This window comes from Macaca thibetana, chromosome 7 (assembly GCF_024542745.1).
Source record: "Macaca thibetana thibetana isolate TM-01 chromosome 7, ASM2454274v1, whole genome shotgun sequence".
Classification (NCBI taxonomy): domain Eukaryota; kingdom Metazoa; phylum Chordata; class Mammalia; order Primates; family Cercopithecidae; genus Macaca; species Macaca thibetana.
This window is the reverse complement of record NC_065584.1, coordinates 85,133,620-85,145,955: the sequence shown is the minus strand read 5'-3', so window position 1 is coordinate 85,145,955 and position 12,336 is coordinate 85,133,620. Positions and strand designations below refer to the sequence as shown.

General features: G+C 41.8%; 3 protein-coding genes across 14 annotated transcripts in view; 2 read left to right on the top strand and 1 right to left on the bottom strand.

Moving 5' to 3' along the window:
• DAD1 (defender against cell death 1) overlaps window positions 1-12,336 on the bottom strand; it is a 330,697-nt gene that overhangs the window by 130,966 nt on the left and 187,395 nt on the right. The window contains exon 1 of one of the 4 annotated variants that reach the window (XM_050796655.1): window positions 9,235-9,238. The exons of the other annotated variants lie outside the window; for them this stretch is intronic. The gene's annotated coding sequence lies outside the window, so the exon portion shown is untranslated. Of the gene's footprint in view, window positions 1-9,234; window positions 9,239-12,336 lie in introns of those variants that run through there. 4 annotated transcript variants of the gene reach the window in all.
• The window catches only part of MRPL52 (mitochondrial ribosomal protein L52), a 244,816-nt gene that overhangs the window by 101,504 nt on the left and 130,976 nt on the right, over window positions 1-12,336 (top strand). For 3 of the 9 annotated variants that reach the window (XM_050796645.1, XM_050796631.1, XM_050796642.1), the window contains exon 1: window positions 381-384. The exons of 5 other annotated variants lie outside the window; for them this stretch is intronic. The gene's annotated coding sequence lies outside the window, so the exon portion shown is untranslated. Of the gene's footprint in view, window positions 1-380; window positions 385-2,273; window positions 2,278-12,336 lie in introns of those variants that run through there. One more of the 9 variants, XM_050796634.1, reaches the window with a different exon arrangement.
• The window catches only part of OXA1L (OXA1L mitochondrial inner membrane protein), a 240,727-nt gene that overhangs the window by 160,517 nt on the left and 67,874 nt on the right, over window positions 1-12,336 (top strand). The window lies entirely within an intron of this gene.

Sequence of the window (12,336 nt, the reverse complement as noted above, 5' to 3'; positions counted from 1 at the left end):
GCCATGTGGCTTCTAATATCCAAGGGGAGAGAGGGGAATGATATTATTCCCCATATGTCGGGGAGTGGATAACACCCTGCCATGTGGCTCATAATATCAACAAAGGCAGAGGGGGGTGATATTACTCCCCATATGGCAGGTGGTAAACATCCCCCTGCCATGTGACTCATAATATCCAGGAGAGGAGAGGGGGGTGATATTACTCCCCATATGGCGGGGGAGGGGGAGGGACAACCCCCTGCCATGTGGCTCCTAATATTCGGGGCGGGGGGGAAGGAAGGAGATATTACTCCCCATATGGTTGGAGGTGGACACCCCCCTGCCATGTGGCTCGTAATATTCAGGTGGGGAGAGGGGAGTTATTTACTCCCCATATGGTGGGGGTGGACACTTCCCTGAAATAATGGAAGTAATATTATCCTCTTTTATTCTGGATATTACAAACAATATCACAGGGGGGTGTACACCTTCTGTGATATTGGGGGTAATATCATCCTCGTCCTCCCTGAATATTAGGGACAATATGGCAGCAAAGGTGTACACCCCTGCGATATTGAGAGTAATATCATCCTCTTCCTTCCGTGGATACTGAGAATTATATAATGGGGCGGGGGTGTACACGCCTGCAATATTTTGAGTAATATCATCCTTTCCCCCTCTAGATATTAAGAACAATATTACAGGAAGGGTATACACCCCCTGCGATTTAGGAAGTTACATCATCTCTTTTCTGTCTTGATATTAGGAACAATATCACAGGGACATGTATACCCTCTGTGATATTGAAGGTAACACAATCCTCTCCCCTTCTGGATATGGGGAATAATATTACCGGGGGAAGTGTACTCCCTCTGCAATATTGGGAATAATATCATCTTTTTCATTTTGGGTATTAAAATCAATATCACTCGGGGAGTGTACACCCTCTGCCATATTGGAAGTAATATTATCCTTTCCCCTGCTAGATATTAGGAACAATATCATGGGGGGTGTGCACGCCCTGCACTATTAGGAGTAATATCATCCTCTCCTCCCCGTGGATATTAAAAACAGTATCTCAAGGAAGGGTTTACACACCCTGTGATATTGGGAATATAATCATCCTCTTTCGCTCTATTTATTTAGGAACAATATCACAGAGTTGTGTACACCTTCTGCAATATTGGGTGTAATATCACCCTCTCCTATCCTGGATATTGGGGGCCATATAACAGAGGGGATATACACCCCCTATGATATTTAGAGGAATATTATCCTTTCCTTCCCTGGATAGTAAAAGTAATATCACAGGAAGGGTGTACATCCCCTGTGATATTAGGAGTAATATCATTCTCTCCCCACCTGGATATTAGGAACAATATCATGGGGGGTGGGGGTGTACATGCCCTGCAATATTGACAGAAGTATCTTCGTCTCTTCCCTTAGATATTAGGAACAATATCACAATGGAAGAGTACACCTCCTGCGATATTGAGAGTAATATCATCTTCTTTCTTTTTGGATATTAGGAACAATATCACGGGGAGGGGTTACACCTTCTGTGATACTGGCAGTAACCTCAATCTCTTTCCCCTAAATATTAGGAACAATATCACACAAAGGGTGCACTCATTGCGATATTGGGAGTAATATCATCCTCTCCCCTCCAGGATATTAGGAACAATATCACATGGGGTGTGTACACACCTGCAATTTGGGGAGTAATATCAACCTCTCTTCCCCTGGATATTAGGGACAATATCACAAAAAGTGTGTACACCCACTGCCATATTGGGAGTAATTCTCTTTCCACTAAATATTAGGAACAATATCACAAAGAGGGTGTACACCCCTTACGAAATTGGGAGTAATATAATTGTCTCTCTCCCTGGATATTAGGAACAATACCACAGGGTGTGTATACACCTTCCACAATATTGGGAATAATATCAACCTCTCCATTTCTGGATATTAAAAACAATATCACAGCGGGAGTGTACACCCCTCGCTATATTGAGAGTAATATCATCCTCTCCCACCCTGAGTATTAAAAACAATATCACAGAAGGGGTGTACACCTTCTTCAATATTGGGATTAATATCATCCTCTCTTCCACTCTATGTTAGGAACACTATTACATAGTTGGTATACACCCCTTCTGATATTGACAGTAAAATCATCGTCCCTCCCTCTAAATATTATTAACACTATCACAAGGAGGGTGGACAACCCCTGCAATATAGGAAGTAAGATCATCCTCTTTTCTGTGGATATTAGAAAGAATATCAAAGGGGGGGTGTACACTCCCTGTGATATTGGGAGTAACACCATCATCTTCTTCCCTGGGTTTTTGGAACCATATCACAGGAGTTGTACACCCCCTGCAATATTGAAAGTAATGTCATCCTCTGCCCCACTGGACATTGGGAAAAACATCACATGGGGGAGTGTACACCCCCCTGCGCTGTTGGGAGTAATATTTTAGTCTACCACTCTGAATATTAAAAACAATATTACAACGAGAGTACACACCTGAATATTAGGAGTAATATCACAGGGGAGTGTACACCCTCTCCACTATTGAAAGTAATATTACCCTCTCACCCCCTGGATATTAAAAACAATATCTTAGAAGGGTTTACAACTCCTGCAATATGGGGCATAATATCATTCTCTCCCCTCCTAAATACTAAGAACAATATCCCAGGGAAAGTGTACAGCCCTTGCAATACTGGGCTTAATATTACCTTCCCCCAACCTGGATATTATGAATAATATCACAGGGGTGTACACACCCTGCGATATTGAGAGTAATATCATTTTCTCCCCTCCTGGGCAGTAAGAACAGTATCACAGAAGGGGTGTACACCCCCTGCGATATTGGAAGTAATATCATCCCCCTCTCATATTAAGAGCAATATCACATGGGGGATGTATGCCTCCTGAAATACTGAGAGTATTATCATCCTCTCTCCCCTAGATATTAGAAACAACATTACAGGGGGGTGTCCAACCCCTGCAATACTGGGAATACTATCATCCTATTTCTACCTGGTTATTAGAAACGGTATCAGAGGAAGGAAGTAAACCTCCTGCGATACTGGAAGAAATATCATCCTCTCCCAACCTGGATATTAAAAACAGTATCAAAGAGATGTGTACACCTCCTGCGACATTGAAAGTAATATCAACAACTCACCTTCTGGATATTAAAAAGAATGTCACAGCGTGGATGTACACCCACTGTGATATTGAAATTAATATCATCTATTATCCTCTCTTCCCTGGATATTAAAAACAATGTCACAGGGGGTTGTACACAGGTGGTGTACACCCCCTGTGATATTAAGTGTAATATCATTCTCTCCTTCCCTGATATATTGGAAGTAATATCATCCTCTAACCTCTGGATATTAAAAACAGTACCACAAGGGGGTCTGTACAATTTCTGCGATATTGAAAGTAATATTATCCGCTACCCCCCTGGATATTAAGGACAATATCACAGGGTGCGTGTACACCCCTTGCGCTCTTGAATGTAATATTATCCTCTCCTCCGCTGGGTATTAGGAAAATATCACAGGGGGGGTGTGCACCCCCTGCAATATTTGGAGTAATATCATCCTCTCCCCTTGTGGATATTAGAAACAATATCACAAGGAGTTGTTCCCTTACCCTGACATATTGGTAGTAATATCATCCTCTCCCCACCTGAATATTAAAAATAATATCACAAAGGGGGTGAACACTTCGAGAGTAATGTTATCCTAATTCCCCCTGGGTATTGGAAACAATATCATGGGGAGGGGATGTGATATCATCGTCTTCCCACCCCTTGAATAATATTAACAACATCACAAGGGAAGTGTACACCCCCTGCGATATAGGGAGTAATATTATAGTCTCCCCCTGGATATAAGGAAAAATATGGCAGGGAGTTGTACACTTTCTGCTATATTGGGTGTAATATTATCCAATCCGCCCTCCCGGATATGAGGAAAAATATCACAGCAGAATGTACACCCCCTGCAATATTGCAAGTAATATCATCCTCTCTCTCTGGATATTAGAAACAATATCACAGGGTGTGTGTATGCCCCCTGCGATATTGGGAGTAATATTGTCGTCTCCCTCCCTGGATATTAGTAACAATATCACCAGGAGGTTATACACGCCCTTCGATATTAAGAGTAATATCATTATCTCCCTCCATAGATATTAGAAAAAATATCACAGAGGGGGTGTACACCCCTTGCGATATTGGAAGTAATATCATCTTTACCCACTCTCCATATTAAAAACAGTATCACGGGGGAGTGTACACCACCTGCAATATTAGGATTGTCCTCTCCTTCCCTGGATATTAACAACAATATCACAAGGAAGGTGTACACCCCCTGCGGCATTAAGAGTAATATTATTCTCTCCCTTCTTAAATATTAGGAACAATATCCCAGGGGAATGTACTCCCCTTTCAATATTGGGAGTAATATCATCCTCTCCCTCCTGGGATATTAAGAACTATATCACAGGGCCGATGTACACCCTCTGCGATATTGACAGTAATAACATTGTCTTTCACCTTACATATTCAAAACAACACCACAAGAAGCGTGTATGCTTCCTGCGATATTGGGAGTAATATCATCCTCCCCCCTTTGGATATTAAGAACAATATCACAGAAGAGTGTACACCCTTTGCAATATTGGTAGTAGTATCATCTTCTCAGCCCTAAGTATTAGGAACAATATCACAAAGGGGGTGTACACCTTCAGCGCTATTGGGAGTAATGTCATCCTCTACCAAATGAATATTAGGAACAATATCACAGGTGTTACGTACACCTCCTGCGATACTGGGAGTAATATTATCCTGTTCCCACCTGGATATTAGGAACAATATCACAGGAAAGGTGTACACCCCCTGTGATATTTGGAGAAATATCATCTCCTTTCCCTCTTTAATATTAGGGACAATATAACAGGGGGTTTGTACACTCCTGCTATATTGAGAGTAATATCATCCTCTTACTCCCCTGGATATTGTGAACGATATTAAAAGGGGGGTTTACACATTCTGCGATATTGGGAGTAATGCCATCTTCTCACTTTCTGAATATTAGGAACTATATTACGGGGGTGGCGTACACCTTCTGCCATATTGGAAGTAATATCCTCTACCAACCTGTATATTAAAAACAGTATCACAGGAGAGGTATATATCCCCTGTGATATTGAAACTAATACCATCCTTTCACCCCCTGGATATTAGGAAGAATATCACAGGGGAATGTACACTTCTTGCAATATTGGGAGTAATATCATCTTGTCCCCCCTGGGTATGAGAAAGAATACCACAGGGTGGGTGTACATCCCATTCAATATTGGGAGTAATATCACCCGCTCTTTTCCTGGATATTATGAAAAAAATCACATAGATGTGTACACCCCCTGCGATATTGAAAGTTATATCATCCTTTCTTCCCCTGGATATTAGGAAGAATATCACGGGGGGGCGGGTATGTACACCGTCTGTGATATTGGTAGTATTATTATCCTTTCCCTTCTGGATGTTAAAAACTATATCACAGGGAGTGTGTACACCCCCCTGTGATATTGGGAGTAATATCGTTCCCCATCTTTATATTATGAACAATATCACAGGACAGTGTACACATTCTGCAATATTGGGAATAATATTATACTCTCCCCACCCCAGGATATTACGAACAATATCACAGGAAGGTGTACAACCCCTGCTACATTGGAAGTTGAATCATACTCTTCCACCCTCGACATTGCCAACAATATCACAAGATTGTGAACACCCCCTGCGATATTGAAACTAATATCACTCTCTCCCTTCCTGGATGTTACGAACAATATTACAGGGGGGTGTACACATAGGGTGTTTATGACATTGGGATTGATATCATCCTTTCTTCCCCTGTATATTGCGAACAATATCACAGGAGGGTGTCCACCTCCTGAAATATTTGGAGTAATATCATCCTCTCCCCTTTCGGATATTACAAACAATATCACAGGAAAGTGTACGCCCCCTGCGATATGGGGAGTAATATCATCCTCTCCTCTTCTGAATATGAAGAACAACGTCACAGGGAGGTAATATCATCCTCTCCCCCGATGGATACTAGGAACAATATCACAAGGGATTGTACACTCCCAGCGACATGGAGAGTAATATCATTCTTTCCCCTTCTGGATATTACAAACAATATCACAAGGGGGTGCACACCCCCTGCGATACAGGGAGAAATATCATCCTCTCTTTCCCTGGACATTATGAACAATATCACAAAGGGGTGTACACCCCATGCCATATGGAGAGTAATATCATCCTCTCCCCCACTAGATATTACAAACAATATCATAGGAAGGTGTACACCCCAAATGATATGGGGATTAATATCATCCTCTCCCTCCCGGTATATTATGAACAATATCACTGGGAAGTGTCCACCCCCTGCGATATAGGGAGTAATGTCATCCTCTCCTCCCCTTAATATTGCAAACAATATCACAGGGGATGTACACACCCTGCAATGTGAGAAGTAATATTATTCTCTCGCCCCCAGGAAATTAGGAACAATGTCACAAATGTGTGTATACCTCCTGCGCAATGGGGAGTAATATCATCTTCTCCCCGACTGGATATCATAAACAATATTACAGGGGGGTGTACACCTCCTGCGATATGGGGAGTAATATCTTTTTCTTCACCCCTGGATATTATGAGCAACATCACAAGGGGGAGCACACTCCCTGCGATATGGAAAGTAATATTATCCTTTCCCTGCCCTGGATATTATGAACAGTATCACAGCGGGGTGTACACTTTCTGTGATATATGAAGTAATATCATCCTATCCCAAACCCAGATATTACGAACAATATCACAGGAGGGTGTACACCCTTTGCGATATGGGGAGTAATATTATCTTCTCCCTCCCTGGATATTACGATAATATCACAGATGGGTGTACACCTTCTGCGACATGCGGAGTAATATCATCCTCTCCCCTCCTGGATATTACGAATAATATCTATAATAATACTACAAGGTCTACACCCTCTGAGATATAAGGAGAAATATTATTTCACCCTCCCTGAAATATTACGAACAATATCACAGGGGGGTGTACACCCACTGCAATATGAGGAGTAGTGTCATCCTCTTGCCCCCTAGATATTACACTCCCTGCGATATTGAGAGTAATATTATCCTCTTTCTCCTGGATATTAGAAACAATGTATCACATGGGGATGTACACCCCCTGCGATATTGGGAGTACATGTTCTTCTTTTTGGATATTACAAACCATTTGGCGGGTGATGTACATTCCCCGAGATATTGGGAGTAATATTATCCTTTCCTTCCCTGAATATTATGAACAATATCACAGAAAAGTGTATACCCTCTGTGATATTGGGAGTAACATCACCCTCTCCCTTTTTGGATATTACAAACAATATCACAGGAAAGTAATATCCACTTCCCTCTTGGATATTACAATGTCACATGGGGGTATACACTCCCTGTGATACGGGGAGTAATATCATCCCCTCCCCCCATAGATATTATGAGCAATATTACAGGAAGGTGTATAATGTTTGCGAATATATCACAGGCGAATGTACACCTCCTGCGATATAAGAAATAATATCATCCTGTCCCTCCCTGGATACTATGAACAATATCACAGGGGGGCATGCACCCTTGTGATATGGGGAATAATGTCATTCTCTCAATCCCTAAATATTACAAACAACATCGCAGGGGAGTGTATACATCTGTGATATGGGGAGTAATATTATCCTCTCCCCCCATGGATATTACCAACATTATCACAGGAAAAGTGTACACCCTCTGCGATATGAGGAGCAATATTATCCTTTCCCCCATTGAATGTTTTGGAGAATATCACAGGTGGGTGTACACGTTTTCCGATATTGGGAGTAATATCATCCTTTCCTTCCCTGGATATTATGAACAAACCACAGGCGGGTGTACACCCTTTGCGATACGGGGTATAATATTATCCGCCCCCCACCCAAATATTATGAACAATATTACAAGGAAGTGTACACCTCCTGCGATATGGGGAGTAATATCATCCTCTTTCCCACTGGATATTATAAAAAATATCACACGGGGGTGTACATGCCCTGCAATATGGGGAGTAATATTATCTTCTCATTCCCTGGATTTTACGAACAATATCACAGAATAATATCACAGAACAATACCCCTTGCTATATTGGAAGACATACAATCCGCTTTTCTTTTGGATGTTACCAATAATATCACAGGGGGTTCCATACTTCCTGTAATATCATTTTCTCCCCACCTGGATATTACAAACAATATTACAGAGAGGTGTACACCTCCTGCGATATTGGGAGTAATATCATCCTCTCCCTCTCTGGATATTACAAACAATATCACAGGAAGGTGTACACCCCTGCGATATAGGGAGTAATGTCATCCTCAACCCCCCAAATGTTATGAACAATGTCACAGAAGGGTGTACACCCTCTGCAATATTGACAGTAATATCATCCTCTCCCCACCTGAATATTATGAACAATATCACAGAAGAGTGTTAACCCCTTGCAATATGGGAAGTAATATCATCCTCTCCCCGCCTGAATATTACAAATAACATCACAGGAAGTTCTACAGCTGCTGCGATATAGAAAGTAACATTATCCTCTCCCTCCCTGGATATTGTGAGCGATATCACAGGAGGGTGTACACCCCCTGCAATAATGAGGTTAATATTTTCTTTCAACCTGGTTACTACGAACAATATAACAGAAAAGTGTGCACCCCCTGAGATACTGGGGGTAATATCATGCTCTTCCCACCTGGATAACAGCAAAAATATCACAGGTGGGTGTCCACTCCCTGCGAAACTAGGAATATCATCCTTTCCCCGTCTTGATGTTATGAACAATATCCTAAGGGGCTGTACACCCCCTGCGATGTTAAGATTAAGAACATACTCTCACCCCTGGATATCATGAACAGTATTACAAAGGGGTGTACACACCCTGCAATGTTAAAAGTAATATCATCCTCTTTCCCTCTGGATATTATGAACAATATCACGAGGGGTATACAATCTTTGCGACATTCAGAGTAATATCATTTTCTCCCCCAGTGGATATTACAAACAATATCACAGAAGGATGTACACCCTCTGCGATATTGGGAATACTTTTATGCTCCCCCCTTCTCCTGAAAATTAGAAACAATATTACAGGTGAGTTTACACTCCATGCGATATTGGAAGTAATATAGTCCTCTCCCCCTCTGAATATTACGAACAATATCACAGGAAGCTGTACACTCTGCGATACTGGGAGTAATACCACCCTCTCCTCCCCTGGATATTATGAATAATATCATAGGACGGTGTACACACCCTGTGATACTGGGAGAAATATCATCCTCTGCCACCCTGGATATTATGAACGTTATCACCGAGAATGTACACACATTGTACACAGGGTGTTTACGATATTGCGAGTAATATCAACTCCCCCCTAAATATTACAAACAATATCACAGGGGGGTGCACACCCCCAAAATCCATCTGGGAAGAGAATAATATTACTCCCAATATCGCAGAGGGCGTACAACCCCCCGCCCCCCCCCCCCCCCCATGATATTGTACCTAATATCCAGGAAAGGAGAGGATGGTATTACTCCGAATACAGCAGCGGGTGTACATTCCCCTTGTGATATTGTTCCTAATATCCAGGGTGGGGAAGGATGATATTACTCGCAATATCGTAGCAGGTGTACACCTTCCCTGTGATGTTGTTCCTAATGTCCAGTTATGGAGAGGATGATATTTATCCCCACATCACAGGGCGTGGACACCCTCATATTGTTTCGAATATCCAGAGGCGGAGAGGATGATATTACTTGCAGTGTCGCTTGGGGTGTACATCCCTTCTGTGATATAGTTCCTAATATTCAAAAGGAGACAGGATATTATTCCCAGTATTGCAGGAGGTGTATATCCCTTCTGTGATATTGTTCCTAATATTCAGAAGGGGAGAAGATGATATCACTCCAAATATTTCAGGGAGCGAACACCCCCTGGGTTATATTGTTCCTAATATCCTAGGAAAAAGATAATTATGTTACTTCCAATATTCAGAGAAAGGGAGAGAGAGGATGATATTGCGCCCAATATTACAGGGGATGAACCACCCCCTGTGATATTGCTTCTAATATTCAGGGTAAGAGAGGATGATATTCCTCCCAATGTCACAGGGATTGTACACCCTTCCTGTGATATTGTTCCTAATATTCAGGGGCGCAGAGGATGATATTATTTTCAATGTCGCAGGGGGTGTACACCTCTCCTGTGATATTCGGGGGGAGACAGCATGAATATTAGGAACAATATCACAGGTGTTATGTACCTCCTGTGATATCGGTAGTAATATCATCCTCTCCCCACCTGGATATTACGAATAATATCACAGAAGGGTGTTAACCCCTTGAGATATGGGAAGTAATATCATCCTCTCCCCTCCTAGATATTACAAATAACATCACAGGGGGTTCTACACCTGCTGCGATATAGAAAGTAATATCATCCTCTCCCTCCCTGGCTATTATGAACAGTATCATAGGAGGATGTACACCCACTGTGATATTGAGGTTAATATTTTCTTTCCACTTGATTACTACAAACAATGTAACAGAAAAGTGTACACCCCCTGCGATATTAGGGATAATATCATGCTCTCCCTGCCTTGATATTACGAACAATATCACAAGGGAGTGTACACCCCCTGCGATATTAAGAGTAAGAACATACTCCCACTGCTGGATATCATAAACAATATTACAAAGGAGTGTGCACACGCAGTAATATTAAGAGTAATATTATTCTCTTTCCCCCTGGTTATTATGAACAATATCAGGAGGGGTATACAATCTTTGCGACATTGAGAGTAATATCATTTTCTTCCCTAGTGGATATTACAAACAGTATCACAGGAGGATGTACACCCTCTGCAATATTTGGAATAATTTTATGCTCCCCCCTGAAAAATTATAAACACCCCATGCAATATTGGAAGTAATGCCATCCTCTCCCCCTCTGATTATTATGAACAATATCACAGGAAGGTGTACACTCTGGGAGAAATAGCACCCTCTCCTCCCCTGGATGTTATAAACAATGTCATAGGATGGTGTACGCACCTTGTGATGTTGGGAGAAATATCATCCTCTGCCACCCTGGATATTACAAACTATATCACAGAGAATATACACACAGGGTGTTTACGATATTGGGAGTAATATCAACTCCCCCCTAAATATTACAAACAATATAACAAGGGAGTGTACACCCCCAATATCCATGGGTGAAGAGGAAAATATTACTCCCAGTATCTCAGGGGGAGTACAATCCCCCTGTGATATTGTACCTAATATCAAGGAAGAGAGAGGATGTTATTACTCCCAGTATCACAGCGGGTGTACATTCCCCTTGTGATATTGTTCCTAATATCCAGGGTGGGGAAGGATGACATTACTCCCAATATCACAGCAGGTGTACACCTTCCCTGTGATATTGTTCCTAGTATCCAGTTATAGAGGGGATGACATTTCTCCCAATATCGCAGGGGTTGTACACCCTTCCATGATATTGTTTCTAATATTTAGAGGCAGAGAAGATGATATTATGTCCAGTGTCACAGAGGGTGTACATCCCTCTGTGATATTGTTCCTAATATCCAAAGGAGACAGGATAATGTTATTCCCAAAACCACAGGAGGTGTATATCCCCTTTGTGATATTGTTCCTAATATTCAATGGGGGAGAAGATTATATCACTCCCAATGTTGTAAGGAGTGTACACCCCCTTTGTGATATTGTTCCTAATATTATGGGGAAAAGAGAATGATGTTACTCCCAATATCGCAGAAAGTGTATACGCATCCTGTAATATTGTTCTTAATATTCAGGGGGGGAGAGGATGACATTACTGCCAATATCGCAGGGGGTGTACACCACCACTGTGATATATTTTCTAATATCCAGGGAAGAAGAGAAGAATATTATTTCCAATGTCGCAGGGGGTGTACATCCACCCCGTGATATTGATCCTAATATCCAGAAGGAAACAAAATGATACTACTCCCAATATCAGAGGGGGTGTACACTTTTCCTGTGATATTGTTCCTAATATCACAAGAGGGAGAAAAGGACATTAGTCCCAATACTGCAGGGGGTGTACACTCCCACTGTGTTATTGTTCCTAATATTCATGGGGTGAGAGGATGATATTACTTCCAATATC